The 9,975-nt window shown below is 51.4% G+C and overlaps 1 pseudogene; it reads left to right on the plus strand.

Annotated features, from left to right (window-relative positions):
- Positions 1 to 2,306: 2,306 nt before the first annotated feature.
- LOC115332735 lies at positions 2,307 to 4,254 on the plus strand (annotated as a pseudogene).
- The last annotated feature ends 5,721 nt before the right edge of the window (positions 4,255 to 9,975 follow it).

The following is a 9,975-nucleotide window of genomic DNA, read 5'->3' on the forward strand; positions in this document are numbered from 1 at the left end:
GAACTGGCAGTTCACGGACAATTTAATCAATGCGGTGCATGACGTTTGTAACAGACTCATTTCGGGCAGACTCGACAAAGAGCACCCCGAATGTGTAGCTTTTGGAACACCTTTAGCGGACGGCAAACTGGACTACACGCACTACAAGGGCCCTCGCTTGCACGCTATGCCTCGGGCACACTGAGGCAAAGAGGAAGGAGTGAGGGACAAGGCTGCGAAATGATAGTGCCGGGCTCAGGGCCCAGCGGCGACGGGAAGCTGGTCGTCGTTGCGTGGCGGCCCACTGGCAGTTTGAGTCCGTGAACTGGCAGTTCACGGACAATTTAATCAATGCGGTGCATGACGTTTGTAACAGACTCATTTCGGGCAGACTCGACAAAGAGCACCCCGAATGTGTAGCTTTTGGAACACCTTTAGCCACGTCCAAGGGAGTTCTACCTTATAAAGCGACTGCTTGAACTCTAAGGTGTAGCATTTAGAACACTTTTGTGAAATGCGAAAGAGACAGCCAATTTTTGTACATGAATTGTGCGCAGACAATTCCGTGCTAGCCCACGCCAGGTATGGGCACTGCGTGTGCAGCAACCAGATTCGCGCGAGGTGAAGCGTCTGCGCACGTGCCGACAGCAGTGCCAGTGCGACGTCGGACATTGGTCTAACCGTGGGTTCTCAAACTGGCTTCCCCAGGCTTTTGCTCGGCTGCCTTTCCCGTTTCAAGTCATGTCTTGAAAGACACGGGCCACCGATGCCATGTCCCCTAGCATGCGTCTCTGCAAGGGCTGTGGGCTTCTGCAGTGCTTTGCTGCATCAGTACCGCATCGAGTTTACTCGTTGCCATTCGAGGGAGATGGCCATTCCTCAAGATGGTTCAAGTACCCCTGGTCGATATAGAAAAAAAAAAAAATGTGTACGCCCACGTTTACTTTGGAGCCAATGATTTGCATTTCGAACAAGGAATGCTAGTCAAACCCGCATGTATCGAACTCGCAAAAAAAAAAAAAAGGGAATTTGATATATCGTGTAATTTGATATAAGTTTTAATGAATTTGTCTCTCAAAAATCCACTTTCTCCTGACAATGAAATAGTCTTGCATCTTCTGCAGCTTTTTCTTCATTGCATCCGCGATAACGATATTTTTCTACGCTATCGACGGACTCCAAAATGCTGAGGCCGCTGCCTTCTATATTAGCGCCGAACTATGCCGAGAGCACGGGGAAAGCAAACGGCACTCCTGCAGAGTGCCGTTTGCTTTCCCCTACAACAGGGTGGCTGCGTTGGGGGAAACTAGCTAGCAAAACAAACTGGCTTTTTTTTTTTTTTTCAGGGTGGCCGCGTTGATTGCCCAGAAGAAAAAAATAATATTCTCTTTTGCGGAGCAAAGAGCACCCTCCCCCGCTCCCTCCGCAAAAGATTTTTTTATTTTTTTTTAAAACAACGCAATTGCCCCCCCTCCCCCCAAAAAACAAAAAAAGTAAAAAAAAAAGAAAACGGCGTGCTCTGCAAGCTGTCTTTCCCCCAATGCTGCCGCTCGCGTTGGGGGAAATTCAGCTTGCAGAGAAAAACGGCGCTCTTGGCAGTTCAATATATCGGTAGCAGCTGCTATTTTTGTTCAATGTAACCGTAGTTTTTGTGATATATTATCACTAGGGCCCTGCATATCCGCGAATATCCGCAGTAAACGGGCGGATGCGGATAAAAATGAGACAAATTTTGGCGGATTGCGAATCGGATGCGGATATCCGCAGATCCGGATCTAAATGTTTGCCAGGGTTGCCAGGTTCGGTTATCAAAAGCCAAATTGGGCTACTTGTCAAGCATTTGGCGACGAAATTTGGCAATTGGCTATGTGGCTATTTTTGGGCTATTTCAAATCCTAACGCGGCACTTTTCTTCCTTTTTTTTCCTTGGTTTAGAGAGATGTACAGTGGCGTACCAACTTGTTTTTGATCGGGGGAGGGGGCAAACCAGACCTTTCCCCCCCCCTGGGCCGGGGGGTGGTGCCCTTGGTATCCCTTGGGCACCGCCGGCTAGTGTTTGCCCTGCCCAGTGGCGGCTGTTTCAGGGGGGGTGGGGGGCAAAACACATGGCTTGCCCCCCACCCCCCCCTTGCCCCCCGGTTGGTACGCCCATGGAGATGCACAAAAGACGCTTCAGAATGGACACAAAGCGACAGTCTACCCTTTCTGGATTTTCACATTCAGGGATTTTCTGCGTGAAGGTTTACGTCGACGTGAGCTACCGTGACCTAGATTCAGCTCCAACGACATCGCTTTTTTTATTAACTGTGGCTTATTTTATGCTCCCAAGTTCTTTCTGCTTCCTACTGGCATCTCTTATTTTCTCAAGTTTCCCGCCATCCTCCTACAGGAGGCACCTCATCCGAGGTAGAATGATACTAAAGACAACTCAAAACATCCTGCAGAATTTCTGTCACCCGATAACGCGTGTTGTACTGGATACAACAAAGGAGGCTTCTCCGCAAAACGTGGAGTCTCGTTTCAACCTCCGACGAGAGCAGTCGACTCTCCGCAAACTCCTGAGAACGTGACCCTAATATAAACATCGAGCCGGCGCTCGCACGGCAGGCCCACCACCTAGCCTGGCGCGAGGCACGCCCTGCCCCCGAGAAAGGAAGAAGTAGCCTCCGTAGCGACCAGATTCCCCTGTGCTACTTTGATTGTTGATTGAAAATTGTGGAGAAGTGCCCGTAGTGACCTGAAACATCGTCGGCATCGGCCACAAGATATTGTCGGCACCCACCGAGCGAGTTTTCACTGGCTCTGCGACCCATTCCCGCAAGACATGGACGCCGATACGTCGGACCAGCAACTTACGCTGCCTTCTACGGAGGACGAGCCCCCGTGGACCCGAGTAGGCCCGTCAGCCAAAGAACAAACGGCAATCACCATCATCACCCGTCTCCACCCCCAGCTGGATCTGCGACAGACAGACACGCAAGACCTCGGATTGCAAATTCTCACCGCCGCTAGACTCACGTGCTTGGAATGCGGCGACACCTACATAAAAGACTCCAACAGAACCTAATAGCGATTGACACCTACCGGGCCGGAGCCGCAGAGAAGCTGCTCGCAGTCGCCGAGATCGACTTCAAAAACTCCAGGCTACATCTGAACTCGTATCGAGCCAGGCCCTCATTACATGCTCGCTTTTTCATCCACGGGATACCGCCATCCGACGCGGACGGCCAGTTGCGTCAGACCGTGGAGCTTGAGCAGGGAAAGTTACTCGCGGTACGAAGACTCGGATCCTCGAATACGATACCACTCACTGTCAACTCCCCCACGCTCCCGCGATACGCATTCGTCAATCGAGTGACCTACAGAATCTACCTCCACAAGCCGAAGGCCTTTAGTGTGCTCATTGTCTCCTGCTCGGGCATCGTATCGACGACTGCCCTAACAAAGCCCTCTACACACCCTGTGCAACCTGCGGCCAACATTTCTCTCCCGACACGGACCCTGCCCGAATGGATCACTCCTGCACGCCCACCTGCGCCACCTGCCAAGGATCCCACAATTCAACCGACCCTTTATGCCCTGCCTGCAGAGAAGCCGACCATCGCCGGCAAGAAGCCACTAATGCTCGCCGAAAGTCACACCTCAACCCTGGCCAGTCATCGATGACGCATTCAAAACCAAGCCCCCTACCCCTGCACACACCACCCACCTATGGATCCTCCGTCTGGACCAGCAACAGATTTACCCCGCCTCAAGACATCGAGTATGAGCAGCACTTCCCGGCCCTGCCTCCCAGACCAGCGCCGCAACCTGAACGAGACCACACCCAGCTGCCGCAACAACAGCGACCTGGGCACGCTTGCCCACCTCCTCCCCGACCGCCGCGCCCGGCTCCACGACACACAATGGGTGAGACGCATTCGCCAGATTCCCGGGGTACTCCTCGTAACCCGCCGTCCGGACAACCCCCTCCTTTGCCCACGTCCTAATCTCAGGTTCCCCCCAACAGTTCCCCACTCTCACCACCCTCCGAAACCCCCTCGCCAGGCTTAGCTTCCCCGTCCTACATTAAACGCCTCGAGGACAGGATTGTCCAGCGAATTGAGCAAACCGTCCTTTCCCAAATTGAACACAAAATTTCCAATCACATCGACAAACTTTTTTCAAGATTCTCCAACTTCGCTCCCCAACTACATCCCCGACTGACGGACAGGCCGCCTTAAACCAAATTTTAGCAGAACTAGCCGCTATCCAAGATCGGCTTCACAAACTTGAACAAATATCCACCCCTGCCCTCAGAAAGCGGCTAGACGATACCCCACAGGATACCCACTTACCCCCCAATAAGGTAACTGTGCTCCCTTCTAGCTCCATTTCTGATTCCGTCCCATCCCAGAACGAATAATTCCATTCCCTCCCCTGCCCCGCCCTCACCCCCAGCACTTTATATGCATGTGTGGCAGTAGAACTGCAGGAGCATCCGGCAAAAACGAGGCACACTTTTGCAGGCAGTTCATCAAGCCACCAACCCCCCACACATTATCGCGCTACAGGAATCCTTCAGCATAATTAATTTACCACGCTATGTAACTTACTCTCAACCTAGCATACCGCGGAAGCATAAAACAAAACTCAGCCTTGATAGCATACCTTCATATTCTCTTATTTTAGTACATAAATCCATTGCAGCCATTCAGTTAGATACGGAGCCATTAAATAATGTCAGACAGGAACATGTGGCTATTCAATACCGGCCACACAAGCAGAAACAGGATGTTATTATTATTTCGGCGTATTAGACACCCCAATATTTTACTCCTCGGATGGCCCCCCTCCTCAATTTCCTATCACTGCACCCGTCCAGTCCTATACTACTTTTAGATTTTAACTGCAGTCACAGAGACTGGGGCTTCGCTATTACTACTCCACGAGCGCAAGTCGTGGCTGAATTTGCACAAACACATTCATTTACATTATTCGATTTAACACAACCCACGAGGGAGGGTAATAGCATATGTCGCGATACTAACCCAGATTTGACCTGGTATCGCGGCTCGCTGCCCTCCACAGGACTAACACCTTCCAAAATTATGGTAGTGACCATTGCCTAATAAGCATTACACTAAAATTAGGAAAGGGAATCACACCCAACCCCAATTACAGAAAGCTCCCCTACTGGGACGCCTTCTGAGCCCAGCTGGACAAGATAAAGCCCAGCACTGATATTACCGTGTGGGGGAGGGACCTTCTGGTTACTCATTCTAAGACTACAAAATGCATCGCTGTCACAGAAGAAACCCCCCATGTGGACAACCACCTGGTTGGCCTCTGGGACCAAAGACATAAACTAATTACTAAATGGAAAAAACAGCGTAAGTTAAACAAATCTCTTCACAATATCATCACTAAACTTACGGCAGAGGCTCATGATTATGCACAACAGTTAGCAACAACTAATTGGCTTGACCTTTGTGAGAAGCTAAGCAGCCAATTACATACTCCTAATCCCTGGGCCATTCTAAGATCTATGCTGGGCCAGGGCCGAGCAACACATACTCTCACTAAACTGCAACTGCATACTGCCCAAACACCTGCAGAGTTGGGAAAGGCTTTTCTTCAACTTTACTTTCCTTCTAGCTCTGCCCCTCCTACCCCCTTCTCTGCCCCCTCTTGGCCTACATCCTCCGATGCCGATTCTCCTTTCACTCTTTCTGAGCTTCATCGAGCTCTCTCTTCCTTCCAACGTAACACCTCCCCTGGCCCTGATGGTATTGCCTACCCCCTACTAAGGAACCTACCTGACTCGCACCTTTCTCATCTGCCGAGTATTATTAATGACTCCCGGCTGTCGGGAGACCTTCCAGACTCGTGGCGCCTAACCTTCCTATACCCAAGCCTGGCAAACCCTCTACTTCTATCCACCACCTTAGACCCATCTCCCTTACCTCGTGCATAGGCAAGCTCATGGAACGCATGGTTCTAGAGACTTGCCTGGCACTCCTCCCAATTTCACCCTCTTCCCCCTACTCAGACCGGCTTTCGATCCCATTTGCATACCTCGGCAAACCTCACTCATGAGGGCCCTCACTCACCCTCACTCACCCTCATCTTCACAGGTGAGGTGAGGGTGAGTGAATTTCTGAACCAGGAAAATTCATGAGTGTGAGGGTGAGTGAGGGTGAGTGAGGGCCGTGAGGGCCATGAGGGCGGTGAGGGGTATGAGGGCCATGAGTGCGTGAGGGGCGGTGAGTGGCGTGAGGGCCATGAGTGCGTGAGTGGTGTGAGGGCGGTGAGTGCGTGAGGGGTGTGAGGGCCATGAGTGCGTGAGGGCCGTGAAGGCGGTGAGTGCATGAGGTGGTGTGAGGGCCGTGAGTGTGTGAGGGCAGTGAGTGCGTGAGGCGCCCTTCAGATCGAGCATCTTTCTCAGCAATTTTGGTGTTAATGGCGGGTTGTTCTCTAGCTTTCCCTAGATCGACATGAATTGCTGAGATCGGGTCCGGCTCGAAATAAGCAAGCAACTCGGAGCAATTCGAATACGTTTGAAGCGGCTGCATCCAATCAGGGACACACAATTTTCAAGTGATACCTCGTGCCGGTGATGATGACACCGAAAGACTTGGTTCTGGTTTGAAATCGATCGTTTTTTTTTATTGGAAATAAACTGTTTCAGAAAGGTGCATTAGTATTCTTAACGAGATTTAAATGCATAAAAACACGTTTATAACGCATAATCGTGTCTAAATAGTGCAAGAAAATAAAATTTTAATATAACGATGGCAAGTTGCAACAATTGGTTGCTGCGTGTGATCGCGGGCGGCCCGTGTTGCTGGTGTTGCGACGTAAAGTTTATGGGCGAAATTGCCCCATCTGAAGCTGGCCTGAGTGGCGTGAGGGCCATGAGTACGTGAGGGGCGTGAGGGCGGTGAGTGGCGTAAGGGCGGTGAGTGGCGTGAGGGCGGTGAGTGGCGTGAGGGCGGTGAGTGGCGTGAGGGCCGTGACGGCGGTGAGGGCCGTGAGTGCCGTGAGTGCCGTGAGGGCCGTGAGGGCCGTGAGGGCCGTGAGGGCGGTGAAGGCCGTGAGGGCCGTGAGGGCGGTGAGTGGCGTGAGGGCGGTGAGTGGCGTGAGGGCCATGAGTGAGTGAGGGGCGTGAGGGCCGTGAGGGCGGTGAGTGCGTGAGGGCCGTGAGGTTCAGTGAGGGTGAGTGAAGGGCTGAAGGTGAGTGTGACTGTGAGGGTGAGGATGAGTGAGGGGCTGAAGGTGAGTGTAGCTGTGAGGGTGAGGGTGAGTGACGGGCTTAGGTGAGTGTGGCTGTGAGTGTGAGGGTGAGTGAGGGCGACCTAAAATGCCGACCTCTGCCCATTTGTGCACCCAGGACGCAATGACGTTAATCTACGACGATGTGTACGCCCTACCCAACCGGGTTCAATTGCGCACAATCGTTGGGGTGGACATTAAAGGTGCCTTTGACAACATTAACCATCGGGCACTACTATCACAAATTGCTACACTTCGACCTGGTCATCGCCTCTACCACTACCTTTACAACTTTCTAACACAACGATCTGTACAAACCAAAACTGATGACTACACTTCACCACCCCAACCTTTACAAACAGGGGTACCACAGGGGGCTATCCTCTCACCTTTCTTAAGCAACATAGCACTTAAAGATCTCCCCCTTTACTAAATTTCATTCCAAATTTAAAACATACTATTTATGTGGATGATATAACGTTATGGTGTTGCTCGGGATCAGCAGGAGAGCAAGAGGACACAATTCAGCAAGGACTCAACATAATCTGCGCTTACACCCAAAAACTCGGACTCTCTTGTTCCCCGGAAAAAACAGAGTATATTGTAGTGGTCACTGGACAATTGCGCTACACTGAACCCGCGCAGCAACGAATCTGCCTACACCTGAATGGAAAACCCGTACCCCGCCCCCGTTACCTCTGCGTCCTTGGATTCTGGCTCCAGGATGACGGCAAGTGGAACGTTTGGCTCTCCAGACTCCACACACAACTTAACAACATATACCATGTCCTGCAACGCATTGCTCGGAGCAACCAAAGCTTCCGAGAAGACCAACTTCATCGCGTCACGGAGGCCCTGGTCTACTCCAGGGTAATGTATCAGTATCCCTACACCAATCTCGGCAAAACTCCGCACGTTAAACTTGATCGTCTCTTGCGCAAGTTTACCTGCCTAACTTTGGGCGTTCCAAATGCCGCACCAAACGATACACTCGAAATGACATTGCTCTTTAATACACTCCAAGATCGTAAAGACATACATTTACAAGGTCAGGTGGATCGCCTTCGTTCATCAGAACCGGGTCGAATCCTCCTGAGGTCACTTGGTCACAACATTTCCTCCCTTCCTCCCATCCCCACCTCCTGACCTCCTTGGCTTTCACTTCCTCGTGTCGAGGTACTCCCCATTCCTCGTAATATGAACCCCGAGCGGAATCTGGACAGACGCGCCGACAGGGCCGATCGAATCTCCCGTAACACTCCCTCCCCTTCTTCTACCACCACACATTACGTGGATGCTTCCTTCTCCTATCCCCGGGCCACAACTGCCGCAGTCATTCATCCCACTTACTCACCTATCTTTTATAATTCCCATATTAATATCAAGTCTTCTACATATGCTGAAATTTTGGCTATAGCCGAAACTATCACAATACCTACCCAACCCATGAACAAAATCTTCATTCGAACAGACAGTCAGGCGGCCTGTCGGGCTTTCCGAGACGTCACCCTCCCCTCCCCCGCCCCCCGAAATCTTTGATGACCTCCAAGAATTTCTGACAAACAATCCCGCCCTCGAGGTGATTCTCCAGTGGGTTCCAGGTCACTCCGGCATTCAGGGGAATGAGGCAGCCCACGCCTTGGCCTGTGACGAGTTACCAGGACCCCCTTGTGCCGGAGTGAGTCGGTATGACCCGCTGGGGGATTTGCTCTTAAAACGGGATCAGCGACGAGAAGCCCTGGTTTCTTTACGCGAGTCTAGCAGATCCCTTATTCCCCCCCACCCCTCCTTATCTAGGTTAGAAGGCGCTTTTTGGTGTCAAGCTCAAACCTCTTCCCTCCCCACACCGCATCTCCTTCACTATTGCAGATCCCTCCCTGGGCGACCCAGCTGCCCCGACTGCGGGGGCTTCCCAAATACCCATGTTCTATGGGAGTGCCCCTCCTCACTCCCCTCCCGCTCCAAAGCTCTTACACTCCTCCCCCCACACCAACGCCCCGGGACTCTGGTGAAGTGGCTCACTCCACCGGACCCCCTTATTCTTCCGTACCAGCGGGCCCTGGTCGATCACGTCCAGGCGACAGTGAAGAGACCCGACTATCAGGTCCCTTCTTAGCGCCGGACAGGGCGTCATATTGTTAATAAAGTTTGACACCACCACACCGCAAAACGTGGAATTTTCTTAAAGCACAGTGAGCCATAACAAAAGATTTGGGACAATGAATATTCCGAACAAGGCCAAGATCAAAGCGCAGGAGTAGCCCTGTTTCCGTTGCTATCCGAGCTTGCCATCACGCTCCCGACACTGCCCCTGTCAAATGTTGCCGTGGAGAAATTATTCAGTCACGTGTCCCTCACAAAGTCAGGCCTAAGGAAGAACATGTCCCTTCCAACTCTTCAAAATGTCCTCTATGTAAAGTTTGCTTTCATTGGGAAGAACGAGTGCTGTATGGACATCAACCCTACTGAAGAAGTTTTTGCCCGTTTTAACACATAAATCATGTATGAGGTGAGTAAACCGGGTGCGAGCGAGTGCTTCAAAACTATGCGACTGTAAAAACACAAGTGGAAAATTTTTGTGTTTGAAATAAAACGTTCAATACATTTCAAGATGTCGTAGATCTTGGAAGCTGCTAATCCCGAGATATGCAGACGCAGTGCCATCAAATTGAGCTCGTACATTTCAGCGCACAATATTTTGGGCTCTGCAGAATATGGCTACTTTTGGCCTACATAAATCTC

The sequence above is a fragment of the Ixodes scapularis genome, unplaced genomic scaffold (genome assembly GCF_016920785.2).
Source record: "Ixodes scapularis isolate PalLabHiFi unplaced genomic scaffold, ASM1692078v2 PGA_scaffold1__304_contigs__length_218370807, whole genome shotgun sequence".
NCBI classification, from domain to species: Eukaryota; Metazoa; Arthropoda; class Arachnida; order Ixodida; family Ixodidae; genus Ixodes; species Ixodes scapularis.